Source organism: Nipponia nippon, unplaced genomic scaffold, assembly GCF_047370975.1.
Source record: "Nipponia nippon isolate SJK-2023a ecotype South Korea unplaced genomic scaffold, ASM4737097v1 scaffold_13, whole genome shotgun sequence".
Lineage (NCBI taxonomy): Eukaryota > Metazoa > Chordata > Aves > Pelecaniformes > Threskiornithidae > Nipponia > Nipponia nippon.
In genome coordinates, this window is record NW_028262324.1 from 10,325,063 (window position 1) to 10,342,735 (window position 17,673).

Sequence of the window (17,673 nt, forward strand, 5' to 3'; positions counted from 1 at the left end):
GGCGGGGGCCGGGGCCGGGGCTGCGCGGCGCCGCTGCCTGCCTGCCTGCCTGCCTGCCTGCCTGCCTGCCTGCCGGGGCGGCGGGAGCGCGGCGGCCGGGCCCGCTGCGCCGGGCGGAGCTGCCGCGGGTGAGTGCGGGGCCGGCGGCGCGGGGCCGGGTGGGCGGCGGAGCGGGGAGCGGGGCCGGCGGGGGCAGCGGCCGGGAGGGAGGGATGCTGCGGGCGCGGCGCCGGGGCTCGCCGCTCTCCTCCCCCCGGAGCGGTGCGTGTCCTCCCCCGCGGGGTCCCCGCCGCGGCCGGGGCAGCGGCTGCAATCACGCCGCGGAGTTTCGGTAACTCCAGCCCTGTGCAATCCTAGACCGGGCTGGCGAGAGTCACTTAAATAATGTAGCCCGCTTCCTTCCCCGGGTAGCACCGGGCACCCGGCTAATCCCTCGATAAATTGGGCTAACCTTGTCTTGGACGCACCTAATGATGAGGACGTAATTACCCCTTTAAGGCAGTTTTTACTCCACTGAATGACTGGCGTTAGTGTTTAAGTACACATTCGTACGTGGGTCATCATGCAAAACCCAAGACACTGAAGATGTGAATTTCTTGCATTGTTCGTGGCTGGGTTTTGCTTATTGCGTTTAGAAATCTCGTCCCTTTTGGCACGATTTGGGTGGGGAAGAAATACACTGGAGGTAGCGTAAATATAAGCAACCGTAATTCCTGAAATGGCATCAGGATTGCAAGTGCTGGTTTCCGTGTGAGGTGAAGGTCTTTCTCAGAGAGAGTCTCCTTCAGATACAGGCAGACCAGGCGAACTTCGGCCCCTTCTCCAGCTCCAGGGTCTGAGGTGTCGGTGGTAGAGATGCTTTCGGTTGACTCTGTTGACAGGCCAACAAGTTCACGTTTATATCTTTGCTTACTTATTGTGAAAAGATCTCTTCTGTAATGTGATAACTGCTCAGGGAGGAGGAGTGTGCTTCAAGCTACAATGGAGTAGCAGAGAAAGTGGCTTCTCACAAATTGTCAAGCAGAGGGCTCACAAACCTGGGGGGCAAAAAAACCCCAACCCTCTCGGTTTGAGCCCTCCTGTGTTCCCTAACAAATGCTCAGGGAGCCCCGGGAGAAGCGGCTGCCCCAGCTTTCACCTTGACCCAGCCTTCCTTGACGCGGGTGTCCCGAGCCCTGCCGTTACTGTTAAGTGCTTTTTCACAGATGGAAGGGCCAAGCGCGGTTATGGTAGAAAGCAGAAGGGGTTTTTCTGGCTGGAACTGAATTTAATCTGGCGGGAGATCGTGTTCGTTGTGAAAGACGTAATGTATTAAATCCTGAATATGAAGAATACTTTTTCATTTATGTTTTTCCCTTCCTTGTTTCATCTCTACACTATGGGTTGGACGAAAAACTGCGGGTGATATTGAAAATACTCTTATTGCATTATTTTTATGGGTTTTGCTTCAGGTCCTGAGATCTCTCATGCAGTTAAAAGAAAAAAAAAAAAAGTGCTTATTTTCCTTCTGACTGGAAAACATAAGTGACTATTTCATAAGAAAAATAAGGTTTGAAGTATTGAACTTCAGATATCTGTGGTGGATGTGATGAAACGCTGAGATACCGCGTCTTCTTTTTGCCATCAAGACCACGTGTCCAGGCTGCCTGTTTCTAACAATGTCTTGTTGTTGAGTCCGTCGTTGCAGGAAAAATGACTCTGTGTGAGTGTGCTGGTACCAATTGTACCAGCTCCTTGGTGCTTCTGCAGCCACTTTGTTGGAACCTTATTTTCCCTTGGTTTAATAATTTATAAAATGCCTGTTGCCTCTAGGCACATTTCATCCAGTAAGAAGAAAAACATCAACCAGTGTTTACTGGTTACGGAGCCTGAGGTTGACAAATAATGAAGCTTTTGTGGATGAGGGGATGTCTCATTTTTATCTTATATAAACTCACGAAAATGCAGGGTTTGTGCTAAAAGTCTTCTGAGGATGTTACTCCTTTCTTATCCCCATCCTTAAAAAGGTCTCTTGCCTGCTAGTGGCCAAGTGGGTTTTAACTGTGACCTTCCTTAACCTGTTTTTGGGTCTGCTTCTCCTTTTCACTTTTACCTATGTCTGACTCAAGCTTGGTAGCTCTCAGGTATTTAATGGTTGTGAATTAAGATAGCAAAATCAGGTCCTACATCTTCACGGGCTTGGTTTCTTTGGCATGAAAGAGGTCAATCTCTTTTTGGGCAATAAATTGCCCTCTCAAATCCTCTGCCAGATACTTATGAACCACTATCATTAACTGCATTTTGAATCACTCATTGAGCTGGAGGGGGAAAATTGGCCTGCAGTTCATCTTGTCTCCTTTGAAACTGCTAAATGATGATTCAGTGACCTTAGTGGGCAAATTATATCACCAGCTAATTGGCCTAAGAAGAAAAACTTGCCTGATATCAGACAAACTGGCTGCTGCTGTTCTTCACTCTGAAACTCTCTGCTGCCTCAGGTGATACCTCCAGTTTCAAATACTTACGGGTTTTTTTTTTTGAGGCACTGGGAAGGAGGTGGAAACTCTTTCTGGTAGCCATACCTGTGCCTGGCATCCACTCCACTCCAGCAGGTTTTGAAGGTATCGTCCCTTAAAGTATAAAAATCTTAACATTTCAAGCTTGCCTTCTCCTGTGGATAGCCCTTTCCTCTTCCTCCTCAGAGGGTGAAACTGCTCACTGGGGCGTAATGTTTTTGGAGGACTTGGGATCCCCAGCAGAGCTGAATTTAGGAAGGAGGTGAAATCATGATGCGGGGTCTCCGCTCCTCACCTTGCTGTCCCCCTCCCTGCTTTGGCAAAGCCCTTTTCAGGAGCGATGTGCCTCTCCCCAGACGTGCCTGGCAGCTTTGTGGGCCGACGCTGGGAACGCGGGTCAGGATTAGACCCCGCATGGGCAACGAAATGTGCTGTATGGCTGGTCGGGGCCAGGGAGAGCGGGACGGTGTGCTCTGCCAGCGCTAATGGTCAGCCTGACCTCGCTGCTTGTTTGCTTGCTGAAAATAATTCAGGGCTGCAGCTTCTCTGCAAGGAGGGCTGTAATTGCAGGCGAGTGCTGGTGTAGAAGCATCCAGGCATGGCACGTTCAGCCCTCCTTGCTTAAAGAGCTGCGGGAGTGAGCCGGGATGTGTGAAAGGGGTCAGCTGTTGGCTTTTTACAAGGCTGTTAGTCGAGTTACACCACCTCCTAGGATGGCCTTGCCAGCTGGCTCATCCTTTAGGGAAGTTTAGAGGCTTATCGCAATCTTGCTAGAAATCTGTCGTCTTCTATTAATCTACTTGTCTCTCCTCATCTCCGTTCCACGTGCTCCCTCGCTCATTCATTTCGACAGCACCATTCTGCCTGCGCTGCTGCCGGTTGACACCAGCTGTGCTGCTCGCCGAAGTCTTGTTTAGGGCATGTTCATTTGTAGACTGTCGCTTTTTGCTGTCCAACGTGGTTTTTCTTCATATATATAAAAAGGTATTCTATTTTTAAATTTTTTTTTTTTTGAAAGGACAGCAGAGCCCAGGTGCTTTGCTGGCTGGTGTGGAGGTGCAGGGGAGCTGTGGTATCCAGCACAAATCAGGCTCCAGCTCTGAGTAACCCAAAGCCCACTCCTGCGCCAGGTCCTGCTTGGTGGCGGGCTCAGCGTGGAGCACAGCGTGCCTTGCCGCTGGCAGCAGCGTAAGGAACTGGTAATTGTGGATGCGAACCACCAGCTGCCTGCCCCTTCCCCTCTGAAATCAGGATAGTTCCCACTTCAGGGGGGTAGTGCTGCACTTTGCTTGCACAAAGAGCACAGATGAAGGGCAGTGGAAAAAACTGTTGGACTTTGGGAGGGAAAGGAGGTGAGAGGGGTGAACACTGTGCCCTGCGTTTCATAGCAAAGCGGGAAAGCATTCATCAGTGAGAACTGATGATACTGGACTGAGTCTGAACTTGGCGGCACCCCTCAGCACCTCTGCTGCCTGGGCCAAATGTTACTTTCAGAGTAATGCTTTTCTTCCTAATGGACCTTTTCCTTGCAAGTCTCACAGAAGCGTGTCGATACTGGGGTTAACAGCCACGTAGGCACCAAGGGAAAAAAAAAAAAAAGAATAGCTTGAGGAAGGCTAAGCCTTAATACCCATACAAAGCAAACAAATGGTGTATCGTTTGACGTGGATCAGGTGAGCTGCGAGATCTCTGGCTCTAGAGGCCCAGGTAGGAAACACAAAGCCTTTGACAAAGGTGGCTTGGCCGCCCCTGCTTCCAGAGACAGCATCCGCGTGCTGATGCAGGTATCGGTGCTGCCGGGAGCCACGTATCTGCCTCTCCCCTCACCTTTCACAGGGATGCTCCTTCTCCTGCACAACACGTTGTTTGCTATCCTTGAATGTTGCTAGCTGGCAGGGAGAGAGATCAGTGTGTTTTTCCAGAATAGTCAGCTGATTTCATCCCATGGGAAGTGGTTGAAAAGCAGGAGACAGGTGGGTTGGCATTCCTGCATTATGCCTTCCATAATTCCAGCAGGAGATGGATAAACTGAGGAGTGCAGTTGCTGGGTACTTTTCTATGTTTGCATTTGAAAAGGCTTGATAGGCTCTGATTAATGAGGCTAAATGGAAGCTTGGTAAACTCAAATGAACCTCAAACAAAAATGGCTTTATAAGAAGACTTTTGGTTGTGTGCAAAGTGCAGATTGTGGGTTTTGTCTAGTGCTGTTTGGTTTCCGCATGGGCTGTCCCCCTGCCGAGGTGTGTGCCTGTCGCCTGCTGCAGGAATAGTTGCTGTGCAGCAGCTCCTGCCCCAGCGGTGTCTGTGCAGACCCTCCTGCAAGCCGTTGTTTCTTTCCTCGTTTAGGTTAATATAATGTTTCCAAATTTGGACTATCACGGCTGCATCCTGGAGCCCCCCATGTCCCCATACCCAGGCTCTAATTAAGGATGCTCTAAAAGTGGCAGGCCAGCTACCATGGCCTTGCAGATCAAAACCATTGGCCTAATCTATTTTTAAAGTGAATTAAACTAGAAAAAGATACTGCCACTCTAGAATAAGAAGCCACCTGGGGAGTTAACCCAGAATAGTTGTTCTGCTTTGAATTCGCACCCTATCTCACTTCAGAATAACTTTTCTTTCCATACATGCAAGCTCCCTAAGTGCAAAATACAGGGCATGACTTAAGCAAGATCACCCAACAGAGCTAGGAAAACATCGTATTTTTCCCAAGGTCTTCTCTGCATCGCCTCCCAGCAATCCGCACAGCAATCCGCACACGCTCCTTAACTTAGGCATCCTTTTCTGTAATGAATCTGCCCTGTTTCTTGCTTGATCCCTTGCAGAGATCTGCGTTCCTTTCCCACCCTCACCTCTTTGGTTTGCTGTAACACCCTGACTGCCAGCTCCCTGCAACCACCTCTGCTCTCCTCCCCTGTCCTCGGTGCAGCTGTTGTGCTGGTCGCACACAGCGAAATAAGCATCCCGCGTCCTCATCCCTGCAGAGGTCCGTGGCAAGATTGCGCAAAGATCTTTTCTTAGGCTGGCTGGGACCTTATCACCTTTCTGGGTGAGTCAGTGTGAGCGCTGGGTAAGAGGCAGCATCAGGTCCCTTTTTCTAAGCTGGAGCTGATAACCTGAGCTGGGCAGAGGTGGCAGGCGTAAATTATTTGCAACGGCTGACCTAGGCGCTGCTCTCGTGCTGCTCTCATCTTGCGTTGGCTGGGAGGAGGAGTAGGGGTATTTGCATGTTTTGAGTTGTGCTGAGACACTCTGCTGTTACACTGCTCCTTCGGATTTGTCAAGCTGAAGTTAAATGTACATAATTTTAACATCTCATGATTCTTTGGGGGCTGACTCATGTTTTTTTGGCCTGAATGAATCATAGCTCTTGAACTCCATTGCTAAATTCATTATGCAACAATTACAGGGTTGGAAATGCCACCCTAAGTGCACACAAACAAGCTGGCATCAATTTTCCCCTCCTTTTCTCTCACCCTGTGTTGCCAAGAGACCTCCCTTGTGAGTTTACTCATTAGCTCTTGCTTCTGCTCCATAGGTGAGGGGCTGCTTGGCATCCTGTCTTGATGCTTTGCCCTTCAGCTGGAAGGGGCAGGAGTTGCAGGTTGGGTATTTCTGGAAGAGAAGAGAAGGGACAGCCTAGGAGGGAAGGCTGGAGATGCACAGCTTCACTCATCGGAGCCAGTTGCCTTAGTTTTGTCCCAACTGCTCCATGTGACGTTATGGTACCTCTAATGATCCGTATGGGAAAACCCCAAGTATGAGGCATTGCTCTACAGTGGCTCCGTGTGGCAATATTGGATGCTGGCTGTGAAAGTGTCCGGTAATACCCACCATAATTTTCCCTACTTTATGGTGCTAAGCTGAGATTTGGGGATTTGTGTAGGGCTTGGCTTTTTATTACTGAGGTCTTGAGCAAGAGTTCATCTGGTATGTGAAATTCAGAGGGGCTTTGTACTGGGTGGGCTTTGCTTGCTGACTTGCTTAACCCCCCAAAGCAGCCGGTGGGAGCTGTGCTGTAGATCTGTCAGCGGGATGCAGAAGGGCCATCTCCACCATCTGCAGGATCAGATTTCTGGCTTTAAGATGCCCCTGCTGCCTGAATTTGACTTTCACTACAAGACCACTGATTTTTCTGCCATCCAAATAAAACTGCTTCTCAGCACAAATATTCAGCCGAGGTACATACAGAATGGCAGGGTGGGTACCTGTGCCCAGGAAGCCATCCAGAAAGTCTTCCTTAGGAGCAGCTGATCATCCCAGCTGAAGTTCTGGCCCTTAAATCTCTGTATCTTTGGGAAGAGTCTCTCCCCTGGGCAGGTCTGGCTGTTTGCACACCCGGGCATGGCTGCACATCAAGACAGCAGAGGATGGCTAAAGCTTGTGCTCATGGGTGGACAAGCAGAGGGACCTTGGTTCTCCTTGGCCTGTGGCAGCCAAGCAGATGACAAGCCCTAGTGCTTGTAATCCCAGAAAAGGCAGAAGCAAAGTAAGAATTAGACTGATGAGGTGGAGAGCAGTACCAGCAATTCTGGTACCATGTTCATAGTCAAGTTAATGTAAAGTATCCAAATTCATATTTTCAAACTAAGGTGTGGTAAATATTTGATGAAACTGAATGTCAGAGCAGCAAGTCAAGCCAACGTACCATCTCTGACTGTGGCCAAGAGTAGATGCAGAAAACATAGAAAGTAGGGCATGTATGGTGATGTGTAGGTTGGTAACTGCGCCTAAAAATAAGGTACTTTAGAAACATAAAATCTGCCTTGCAAGCAAGGCAGTGGCAAGCTGCTCTGAGTGTCTGATTTAAGACTGAAACTGGTGATGTTGGCACTGCAGAAGGCTGTGCTAACATTTTGTTAGCATTTTGCTAGCAAAACATTTTGTTTCAATCTGGTGGTTTGCCTCTAAGATAAGGCAAGTTACTCTGGAGCTGCGCTTGGGCAGAGGTGGAAGCGAGAGGCGGTGGTGGGGCTGTTGGCGGAGATGCTTTTCCTCAGCCAGGCCCTGCCGGCAGCAGCCTGCTTCCCGTGCAGGCTTTCTGCTGATGCACATTTAAAGGAGCCTTTGTCCTCTTGAAGTATTATGGTTCAACTTTCTAGAAGATGCACTTATAGTATTCCTGCTGGCTTCAAGGGAAAACACTCTCGTTTGCCCTGCGGTAACAGTATCTGGTGGTGCTGATCTTTGCTACCTTTGTGGTGAATGGCCTGATACTGGTACCCTATAGCAACTATACAATGCTGCTTGTCGGCATGCTGCAGGGAAGCCTGACAGTGTGCTGTAGGTCTGTTAGTGTGAGATCAGCAGCCTCAGGACCCGCTTCTTGCATGCTGGTGGCTGACCTTGACCTGCAAAGGCTAGGTGGACAGGAGGATGAATTTTTTTGAGTGGAGGGGGGTGGCATGTCCGTGGTTTAGCAGTGGAATAAGTACGTCATTATGGAGTTCCCCAAGGTGTGAGGGCCATGCCTTAGATAACAAATCCAGATGTTCAACATGTATGGAGCAAAACATCCCACGCTGTAGTGTGGATAATTTATTTTTCCCAAAGTCTCACCTCTTTACTCTCCCAGCAGAGCCTGCGGGCACCCTGCTGGTCCCTGCACAGCAGAGGCAGGTGGTCAGCACCATCCCGAGTAGATGTATGGGCTCCCTGACGGATGCAGGATGGGTCAGAGGGCACCTTTTTGTGTTATTTGGTTAAGATCTTTTAAGGATTATTGGTATGGTTATAGATACGCTCAACAGTGTCCATAAGCATTAGAGTTGAAAGCATTTTGTTAGCAATAATTAAATACAACTGCTATTTAAAAAGGATGAATCAGATTGTTGGGAAAAGCATCCTCTCTTAAATCTCCCACAAAATCAATATTCCTCTTGTCAGGTGTGTAGCAGACACTTTCAAATCCTGCCAGTTATATCCAAGCCCACCACAAAGCACCACATCATCCTGGCAGCAGCGCTTCTTACCAGTCGCCCAAAACCTCTCTTCATGCTACGGCGAGCTGTTTGGCATGTTTGGCTCCGGGACCTGGATGCTCAGAGTCAAGTGGTGGTTGTGCCCAGCTGGTGACATCTGTCCCATGGCCAGGGACAAATGCCTAGTGCTAGTGGGCTCCAGTGGTGTTTACTCCTGTGGTCTTGCAGTCTGGGGACCTCTCCTACCTTCTGCACAAGCTAGTGCTTCCCGCTGGACCTGAGCGTGGGTCACTCTGTGCTACAGTCTAGATGTCCAGCTTGGAAATAGTTATTATCTCTTGATGTCAATGTCATTATAGCAAACTCTAGTATGGATGTGCAGGGACAAGTCTTTTCTTGCATACTAGCATCATCTCCCAGCGTGAACCGAACATGCGTTGTCCCTTCCTCCCATCTGATTGTTGTTGTGGTGGCTTTGTTGGCTGATGGCATTGTCACCGTGGTGCCATAAAGCTGGCAGAATCACGCCTTTGCCTTGGAAAGAGAAGAGCAAGGCAGGACGCTCTTCTGGTGGTAAAGAAACCAGAAAAAAATTAAAAATAGAGGAACGTAGTCCCATCGGATGGTAACTCCCTGGGGGGATGCTGTGTCCCCCAGCCTGCTGCAGAAAGGCACAGCCATGGTGGGCTGCATAGCTGTACGGGGGCAAGTGGGATGCTGCTCTCGCTGTCACCTCTGTGCGATGCACCGAGAGTGGGCATCCCCTGGGAAAAGCACATCCCTGTCAATAGCCGAGAGCCTGCGAAAGTCCTGCTGCTGAAACATCCCATGTTGGCACGGCTTGAGGTGCCTAGGAGCTGTAAATGGAAAATCCAGGCACTTATCTAGCTTATTGCTGGGCCAGAATAGGGCTGTTCCCAGGATTTTTTTTTTTACATGGGCCAAATTGTGTGTAAGTGGCTTTAAACAATGGAAGGATTTCTGTTAAAAAGACTGGGGTGCGGGCAAATAGGGCTTTAACTTGTATGTTAAGGGAAGGGTGTGGGCTCTTGCAATGGTGTTTTTGAGATTCTGTTGGAAATTAGCTTTGGTTTTTTCCCATGTCTTATTTTAAAGCCTGTTTTGGGGAAAAAATTGTTGTCGTTTTTCAAATTACAGATCTCTAAATGTGTAGTTTAAAATGTCAGGAAGGGGGATGCAGTTTTGGAAGACTCCACACATCTGTCTGTTGCCGGGCTGATAAAAAATGGAAGCTTTAACCAGAAAAACAAATAAAAGGAGGTAAAGCACTGTCACAGATGGGTCGGGCTGCTTTCCCTGCAGGTGTCTGAATTTCAACCCACACTCACATATAATGTGCTGTGGAAAAAATAAATGAAGAGCCGAATCGGAGACTTATGCCCTCAATTAATTTTCGTTCCACATAATCGGAGCTGCTGCATGCTTTTCCTTCAATATTTAACTGCCTAGCTCCGGAGATGGGGCTGCTCTCGTGCGAGGGAAGTTGGGATTCGGTTCATGTTTGCAGAGAAATCCTGTTCTGATCTTTCTTTCTTTGCCTAAGGGCAGGGATCCTGCTGCTCCTCTGATGCTAGAGATAAATTTTGTTAGCAGATACTTTTCTTTGGGAGAGCAAAGGGGAGAGGGGAGTGGTACGTAATGAATTCTTGAAGGAATAGAATTTCCTTGTCTTCAAGCATCGTCTTCTCTACAGGCCTCTGTGCTGCCTTGAGCCCGTGTCTGTGCTGTCCCGGGTACAGTCAGTGGGGAGCAGAGGGGAGAGCTTTGCTCATGGTTTGATGTGTACAGTCCTCAGCTGTGGTGGGGTGACCCTGGCTGGACGCCAGGTGCCCACCAAAGCCGCTCTGTCGCTGCCCTTCCTCAGCTGGGCAAGGGAGAGAAAAATACAACGAAAAGCTCGTGGGTTGAGATCACTCGCCAATTACTGTCACTGGCAAAACAGACTCGGCTTGGGGAAAAAAATTAATTTAATTTACTACCAATCAAATCAGAGTAGGATGACAAACAGAACCAAATCTTAAAACACCTCCCCCAGCCATCCCTTCTTCCTGGGCTTAACTTCACTCCCAATTTCTCCACCTCCTCCCCGCCAGCGGCGCAGGGGGACTGGGAATGGGGGTTGTGGTCAGTTCATCGCATGCTGTCTCTGCCGCTCCTTCCTCCCCAGGGGAGGACTCCTCACGCTCTGCCCCTGCTCCAGCGTGGGCTCCCTCCCACGGCAGACAGTCCTCCATGAACTGCTCCAACGTGGGTCCTTCCCACAGGCTGCAGCTCTTCACCAGCTGCTCCAGCGTGGGTCCCCCGCGGGGTCACAAGCCCTGCCAGCAAACCTCCTCCAGCCTGGGCTTCTCTCTCCACGGGGCCACAGGTCCTGCCAGGAGCCTGCTCCAGCACGGGCTTCCCACGGGGTCACAGCCTCCTTCGGGCACCCCCCTGCTCCGGCGTGGGGTCCTCCCCGGGCTGCAGGTGGAGATCTGCTCCACCATGGACCTCCATGGGCTGCAGGGCACAGCCTGCCTCACCATGGGCTTCCCCAGGGGCTGCAGGGGAATCTCTGCTCCGGCGCCTGGAGCAGCTCCTCCCCTCCTTCTGCACTGACCTGGGTGGCTGTGGGCTGTTCCTCTCACATATTCTCACTCCTCTCTTCCAACTGCTACTGGTGTTGCACAGGGTTTTTTGCCCTTTTTTAAATATGTCATCACAGAGGCGCTACCACCATTGCTGATGGGCTCGGCCTTGGCCAGCAGCGGGTCCATCTTGCAGCCGGCCGGCATCGGCTCTGTCAGACATGGGGGAAGCTTCTGGCAGCTTCTCACAGAAGCCACCACTGTAGCCCCCCCTGCTACCAAAACCTTGCTACGCAAACCCAATACATCATCTAAGGAAAAAACCGAATGGGTAAAATTAGTGTGTGCTCTCTGCAGATTTACAGGCTGCTGAATAGTTTTCTCTATTGCACTAGGTTAAAAGGGGACGGCTTGTTTTGGTGTGTAGTTTGAACTTGAGCCCCAAACTTAGTTTCTGACTTTTAACTTGATTCAAAATCACAGTTAAATTTTCAAGTTCAAAGTAACAGAAATGTCCCTCTCCCTTCTCTGCGGCAAGCTGATGGCCAAGAGCCCAGGGTGTCTGTTTTTACTGATTGACCGATCGACCTGAAAGCACGAGGCAAACCTGAGGTTTCACCTTCAGAAAGCACAAGGGGGTAGGTTCTGTAGCTCCAATGCACCCTCGAAGGTGCACCCAGCGCCCGGTCTGGAGCTACGCCTTGCCCCGGGGCTGGAAGAGCCCGCTCTGCCTGTGGATGTGGAGGGAGAGCCAGCAAGAGCAGAGCTTGGCTGCCTCGTCTCGGGAACCTGGGTGATAAGGACGCTAGGGAATAAAAATGGAGAGGGGGAGGAAGAACCGCAAACTTGTAGTGAACGTAAAAACTATCCACATAAAAGTTCTGGATTTGAAAATATACCCAGGCAAGGACAGTTTAATGCAGAAAAGTGGCAGCCTTAAGAGAGCTGTGTGGAGCAGACATAGAAAAGAGCATTTGCTTTATGGAGCTTCTAGATAAAGGTTTTCTAAAACACCTCCAAGTCCTGCTGCCTCGCACTGGGAATTGGGCTTAAGGAGTAGCTTTGCACAAGAACCACATGGAGGGAAGCAAGTGCTGGGCTGGTCTACCTCTAATGCTCTGCCTTGCTCTGAAATCATGCGTGTAAGCTCTGCTTGGGCTTGTGTCCTACTAAAGCAAAGCCCTTTGTGGCTGCAGCCGTGTCCACTGAACCCAAACACCCAGCTCTTCAGCTTAATGCTAATGATAGGAGCTTAATGACTGGCGTATACACGTCTGGGCACCATCACCAGAGTTGTTTTGCTCATCACTGGGGTGGCACTGGAAAGAGCAGCGTGTTTCCAAGCACGCTGATGTGGGGGAGGACTGCTTGGCACAGAAGGTCTTTTTTTAAGGAAGCCCACGTTGAAATATTGATAGGAAAAAGAATGTATATTGTGCTGTGTTGAGTGTTTACAGGAAATAATATAGTGAAAATACTGAGGGGCTTTCCTCAAACAACTGCCAATATTGTTAGGAGTGGAACAGTTGGGAGGAGAAAAGAATGAGGCACTTAAAATTTTCTATTATGAGCATTGGCTCCAAAGACATTTTTTTGACTTGCTGTTTTGCTTTTTTCTTCTTGCTTGTATTTCATTCCCACTGCTAGGAAGGAGCTCATTGAAGAGGGAGAGATTATCTGGAACTAGAGATAAAGCAGCCAAACCAAAATGATTTTAATTCTCTGGGGAAGAATTTAGCTTTAAATTTTGAGCTTTCTGTTAAACTAGAAAAATAACTTATGTTGATACACCTTCACCACCAAACTTACCTTTGCATCAAGCAGCAATGAAACTTCCTTTGCTGCAGATGGGTAAAACAATATCTTCACTTTAAAAAGGTAATTGGGGCACAGATTAAGTTACTTACTTTGCATACAAGAAACCTGTGGGAAAGCCAAGAATCTCTCCCGAAACTCCCAATTTCTGATGAGATCTTTCACCCAGAAGACTTCCGTACCTGCTCTTCCTCACCAGCACTCCAGGGTAGGCTGTAGGAGTTGTGTTCCCTAAGGGATCTTGGCTGAAATATATTTTTTTTTTTTAATCTTTTTTTTTAAAGTCGTGTTTCCTGCCACTTTCCCCCTTCATTCCTTCAGGAGGAACCATTCATTTGGTAGTGCTGAGCATCTGCTGCTTAAAATGCTGCAGAAGCCCTGAGTAAAGAAAGGAGCTATTTGCTTTTAAGACACCAGTGAAATTAAATCATGCAGCAACAATTTTCATAATTTTCACTCCTCCGTGTGGTTAACCTGCGGGTGCTGTGGGGCTCGCAGCATGGTGCAGGGAAAAGCACATGGTGCGTGCAGGAAGAATTTGGTACCAGAAGCAATAGCCAGAGCTGTTAGAGTGGTACCGAGGGACGAGCAGGGTTTCACCAGTACCTCACGGCTGGAGCACAGGACTAGAAATAATAATCCTGAGGTGGTGGTGTAGCTCTTACAATGAGTTTGCTGCCTGAAGTCAGGCAAGTGACCTTGTTCTATATTCATCTGTTCATCAGTGGATGCTCTTGAGTTCTGGAGAAGGCTTTGTTGCATGTTATTTTGAAAGTACTGGCTGAGGTGTATGTCAAGGTGTTGTTTAATGTGCTGCCTTGGGCTGCATTCAGGGTGCGTGTGTTACCACCGACAGGTTTCTGACTTCAGCTTTGCTATCAGCCCTGACATCCCGGAGGAGATGGTGGTCAGTGCCCACCTGCGTCGCAGTCATTGCACAGAGATCCAGAGAAGGGAGATGGTACACCAGACAAGGGTGTGATGTTAGAGAAATAAAAATTTCAGTTTCAGACAAGAAAGGAATCCCTTCAGGAAGCTGGAAATGCTGTGTTTTGAATTGCTGACCACTGCAGCCTTTCACTGCGGGTGTTCTCCCCTCCTCTTCCCCTGGGCTTTGTAGGAAATGTGGCTGTCCTGTAGCGTTGCAGGTGAAAACAAGTGTTTGGGGGCCGTGATTCCTCAGAGGGGCAGGTGTGTCTCTTGTGATTCAGACTGCCTTTTCCCAGTTTGCTGTATGGCTGCTATTGGTATCTGACCCTCTGTCTGCCTCCATTTGGAAGAGTCAGTGGCTGAGTCCCCTGTTATAGGTGTGTAAGGTTTATAGCGGTTTGAGTAGTTGGGTGGTAGGGCTTGATGCAGTGTCCTTGTTGACAATGCTCTCGTGAAATGGTTTTCCAAAAGGCAGGAGGTGAGAGAAGTAGTGAAAGAAACCCTGGTTCTAGGCTATGGTCTTTTTAGCATGAAAGACCCTCTTGTCTTGATGCAGTTAATTTAAAAAAAAAAGCAACCCTACAAACCCCAAGAGCTCTTGATCCAGAACAGGGCTCACTGTTCCCATCAGCAGGCCAGAAGAGGGGTTTGGTTTCCTATCTTCCCGAGGGTGTTGCAGATTGCTGCAGGGAGCAGCTTGTGTGACGGTGGTGGGGTAGGGAGCGCCTTGGCAGAGCCGGCAGGGTTACATGCTCGGCAGGGACACAGTTTAGGAAATGACTCGGAGCCTGTTCTTCTGGAGAGGGAGGAGGGGGACGCTGCTGTCCTCCTCACCCCTGGTCTGGGCTGCGGGGAGGGAATCGACCTCAGCTCTGTGTGTGGTCAGCCCCATGGCACATCCACACTTTGGGCAGCCCCCCCCCCCCCCATGTCCCCTGCCTTGTTCTCCCTCGGGGACAGTTGAACTCCTGTGCGTTTCTTTCCCTGCTGCTCCTGCCTGTCCCTTAATCTGTCACCTCCTTCTCTCGGTGGCTTTCTGGCTGTCTCTGGACGGTGTTATGGCTGCTGGGCTGCCACTAAGCTCTTCCTCCTCATCGGGCAGCAAGCAATGAAGAGCTGCTCTGCTGCTTCCTCCAGACCTTGGGGAGATCCTGGCCAACAGCAGAAACAGCAATACAGAACATGCGTCTTTGGCCGTTTTGTATCACCAAGCAGTGACAGGTGATGCCTGAAAGAGAAGCCTGTGAATTCTTCATTGGTGCTCGTTGCCAGAGGATGGGTTCAGCAAAAGGGCTGCGATGGGCAGCATCTAGCATTTCATGGGGCAGGAATAGCACAGATTGGCCTTGGCCCTCGTAGGAAGCAGAAGGGGTAAATTTGGCAAATCCTCACCTTGCCATGGTGCAGGAGTTGACTCTTGATGAAATAAATCAGTCAGCTACCTCCTCCGCAGGCTGCTTGTGCTCTCAGGTCCCTGCTGTAGGCTCTCAGGCTTGGTCTCCGATTCCAGCTGAGAGATTAGCTTGGGGTGGGGAGGACAGGGCTATTTCTGTCGCTCTTCATGCCACCAACTTGATTTTACGCCACAAACACAGACGCCTCACCTAATCAGCTGGGCCCAATCCTGCAGGTGCCTCCCCACAAGCGATCCAGTGAATGAGAACAACTTCAGCAGTAGCTGCTCACATACCTGGGTCTTGAATTTTAACTTTGCTTGAAAGATGCACAACTTAGAAGAATCTCTGGTTGCTGAACTGTTTCATTTCAAGGTGCCCCATTCAAGGGTTGCTCTTCCATGGTTTGTGTTGATTTTTGTTTTAAGTGGAATAAAACCGAAGTCAATTGATGACACTTAAGTGAAGGGCTCTTGTAAGTGTTTGTGTTCTGCTTCAGTGTCATGCTGTGCTTTAAGTAGTGCCTTGGGGAGATGTGATGGAGGATTTGCAGGTCTTAGCTCCAGCTTCATCATCTCGTGGGGAGACAAGCATGCTCTCCAGCATCACTCAGCTACGTGGCTGTTTTAATGGATCCAGCTCCAACCTCAGCAATATTTTGGCAAAGTGTCTGCAAGTTGAATGGTTGGTAGGAAGGTTGAGGCGGGCAGCTCTGAGTGTGCTGGAACAGGAAAATAAGCGCACTTGTTTTTCTCCTCTGTGGGATGCAAGTGCCACCCTCTATATGTGAAATGGGAAGAAGTGTGAGGAGACGAAGGACCCTCCCAGGCAGGGTTGGTGGTACGGGGTATGCAGCTTGTTGCAACCAGTGACTCAGTAAACTCTCACTTCATAGAATCACCGTCTCTTCTTGTATTGCAAGTGAGTAACCAGTGCCCTGAAAGTCCTTTTAAGCTTAGTGAGATGAATCTTGTACTAAGGCGAGACAAAATGCAACCTTTTTTTAAAAAAACTATCGTGTTTACCAACACTTGCATGCCCTTTCTGGGGACTGATCTTTGACATGGTTGGAGCAGGTCTTTCTCTGCCACAGTGCCGAGAGGACAGTGATGGCATGAGCACAATACAATAGCGAGCGTCTCGCCTTCCTTTCGGCCCCTGAAATAGGCGCCCGTTGTCCCCATGGGGCTGGGGGCCACGTGCGTCTGGCAGGATGCTCTTGTCATGGTGGCAGATCTGCCGAGGTCATGGAAACTCAGCTTGGTCGAACATGAGGAACGACACTTTTTTTTTTTCCCCTCTTCTTCTTTAAATAAAACAGAAACCAAAATGTGATGACTTGCAAACCACAGACACCCACACAGCTGGCTTCTGTGTCGCTTTGCAGGTAAACAAATGCTGGGGCCTGAAACTGTGCTATAGTTAGACTGACCAGTTTGTGCAATGAGAAGTCAATGTGCCATTTTTTTGGTACAGGGAAGAAACTAGGTCATTGGAAAACAGGCAGCCAGAGTGATGGAACCAAAGTCTTTCTGAGGCTCTGGGGTCCGTGGGGGGTGCTAGGGGACTTGTATCTAAGTCTGGGAGAAGTTGAGCCGTGTCCCCTTCAGGAAGACCTCTCAGGGTGACCTCTCTGCTTCTTTAGAGGTTCATTTGCTGGTTGGTTTGAGGAGATGCTGGTGTCTGGTACTTCCAGAAGATGTCTCTTGGTGTTTGTGGATCTCCCCTCTCCATTTCATTGCCCTCTGTAGGCCACTCAAATCTCCCTTCCGTTCTGTTGTGAGAGCAGAGGAGCTGTTGAACGACGAGGTGTGTGCAGGAAAGCTGAAACACGGGCAAGCAGAGCAAGCCACACGTCTCCTCTCCTTATAAATCAATGTCCTGTTGCTCTTTCCGAGGTGCGGTCCTAATACCACCAAGAAAGCTTCTAGCTTTTTTTGGGTAAACAGGGAAATGCTGAAATAAGGTTTCTTTGCTTTAATAAACTTGCAGAATAAGGTCCTTGTTTCTACTTCAGGTGTGTTTTGGAAAATATTTGTTCATCTTTCAGCAAACAATGGCAGAAATGGCCTGGAAAAGGAGCAGGGTGGGAGTGCCGTGTGTGGTATGCCGAGAGGCATTTCCTGCCCTTATCTCCCCTCCTTCGAGGTATTGTAAACGGGGCTTCAGATCTGCAGCCTGTGTTACTGGAGCAGAGATCGCCAAAAAAGATACCTTCCCAGGAATGCCTGCAAGAGGCAGGAACCGTGCTGTGTGGAGCCGAAAGGTGGTGAAGAGCTTTCCAGCCAAGTGCCTGTGCTTGGAAAATGCGTCTGCCCCAAAATGAAAGCTTTTTGGCAAGTGGGCTGCATTTACGCCGCTCTTGTTGGCAGGGTTTCTGGGGGCTGTGGTGAGTCCTGGCTTGTGGGGGCTGTGGGCAGGGGTCAGGGAGAGCTGCGCGGGGGTCTCATGCCATGGAGGAGCCGTGGCACGCTTCCCTCGCTTTCCAGTGGCATGCTAAAGTCATGAGTTGATATTTTCCATCTCAGGC

The 17,673-nt window shown here is 49.6% G+C and overlaps 1 protein-coding gene across 1 annotated transcript in view; it reads left to right on the forward strand.

Annotated features, from left to right (window-relative positions):
• PPP1R16B (protein phosphatase 1 regulatory subunit 16B) overlaps positions 1–17,673 on the forward strand; it is a 65,819-nt gene continuing 48,146 nt past the window's right edge. The window contains exon 1 of the mRNA XM_087750349.1: positions 1–128. The gene's annotated coding sequence lies outside the window, so the exon portion shown is untranslated. The remainder of the gene's footprint in view (positions 129–17,673) is intronic.